The sequence below is a fragment of the Pyrus communis genome, chromosome 15 (assembly GCF_963583255.1).
Source record: "Pyrus communis chromosome 15, drPyrComm1.1, whole genome shotgun sequence".
NCBI lineage: Eukaryota > Viridiplantae > Streptophyta > Magnoliopsida > Rosales > Rosaceae > Pyrus > Pyrus communis.
Genome location: NC_084817.1, coordinates 15,072,920 through 15,074,665, shown reverse-complemented (window position 1 = coordinate 15,074,665; position 1,746 = coordinate 15,072,920). Strand labels below are relative to the sequence as shown.

The window sequence follows — 1,746 nt, the reverse complement described above, 5'->3', positions numbered from 1 at the left end:
TGTTGGCTGCAATGATGAAATGGATGGGAGTGCATGTGGCTTAATTAATTAAAGGGAGTGCATGTGCAATGTTTTAAAGGATGGAATGCATGTGAATATGATGGAAATCTGATGGGAACTCACGGCAATGATGGTGTTTTGTGTGAATGATGGCAGATTGTGTTTGCATGTGAATTAGGTTGTGTATGTGATGCATGTGGCTGATTTAATTGAAGATGCATGTGCAATGAAGTGGAATGACAGCTTAGTATATCAAAAATTTCCTTGAATGACTTATCCTGCTTGCTCTTGGCAAGTCTTCCAGGGAATGGTATTGGTGGAGTGTAAGGTTTCTCGGCCTTGTGAAGATTTGGTGCTTCAAGTGAGGAATTAGCATGGCTTGGTTCCTCATTTGGTTTCTCATTTTCCCCTTGAGTAACACCTGCATTCACATGATCATATTCATTAGTAACTTCCTTGCCAACTCTATTATCAATAACCTTACCACTTCTAAGTGTAGTGATTGCTTTGGCTTGCTCTTGGTTCCTTTGGAGTATCACGGGTTGGCTTGGAAACTTTCCAACCTCTCTTTGGTTCAAGGCATCTGCAATCTGTCCCAATTGTGTCTCCATTTTGGTAAGAGCCGCCGAATGTTGTTGGAGAGTGCTATTTGTGGAATGTTGGAATTGCAAGGTGTTTTGGGCTAACAACTTAACCGTATCCTTTAGAGTAGTGGTAGGTTTTGGTTGGAAATTTTGGAATTGATTGTTGTTCTTCCATGAGAGGTTGGGATGATCTCTCCAACTTGAGTTATATGTATTGGAATACACATCATTCCTTGGCCTTTGATTGTAAGAATTCATGAGGTTCACTTGCTCTTGAACATATTCGGGATAAGCCTCCCTAGATGGACATTGATGAGTAGGATGGCTTGGTATGTTGCAAATGGCACACACTTCATTTGATTTTGGCACCATGTTGAGCACGGCTTCAAGCTTCCTTTCTAGGTTAGCTACGTGAAACAAAAGATCATGATTAGAGCTTGTTTCATAGACTCCAACTTTCTTACCCCTTAAATCTTTGTGTTGAGCATTCGATCCCAACATCTCATAAATGTTATATGACTCTTGAGCATTCTTTTTCTTCAAAGCTCCACCTGCTGCATTATCAACAGTTGATTGACATGTTTGGGTTAGTCCATCATAGAAAATTTGCATTTGTAAGTGAAAAGGTAACCCATGGTGTGGACATTGCATCAAGAGGCCTTTAAAGCGCTCCCAACACTCATTGAAAGGTTCTCCATCATCTTGTTTGAAGTTGAAGATTTGTCTTCTTAATGTGGCTGTCTTTTGAGTGGAAAAAAACTTCTCCAAGAACTTCTTAGCCACGGCATCCCATGTGGTGAGGGAACCTGGTGTTAGAGTCATCAACCAACTCTTGGCTCTATCTTTTAAGGTGTAAGGAAACACTCTAATCCTCAAATTTGCTTCACTTACTCCCTGCAAAGGTAAACCACTCACAACATTGTAAAACTCTTTAATATGAGCTAAAGGGTCTTCATTAGGTAAGCCATAAAATGAAGGAAACATATGGAAATGTGAAGATTTGAGATCATAGTTTCTAGCTTCTGTGGGCAGCAAGATGCATGAAGGTGAATTTGGTATGATTGGTTGAGCAAAGTCCTCCAAAGCTCGAAGTTCATCTTGGTTGCCCGCCATCTCTTCTTCTCTTTCCCAATTATATTGCTCAGATCCTTTACTTGTTGAA

At 40.3% G+C, this 1,746-nt stretch overlaps 1 non-coding gene across 1 annotated transcript; it reads left to right on the top strand.

Moving 5' to 3' along the window:
• Positions 1-1,212: 1,212 nt before the first annotated feature.
• On the top strand, positions 1,213-1,323 carry LOC137718891 (small nucleolar RNA R71). The gene has a single exon (XR_011065972.1). It is a non-coding gene; the product is annotated as a small nucleolar RNA R71 (small nucleolar RNA).
• Positions 1,324-1,746: the final 423 nt, after the last annotated feature.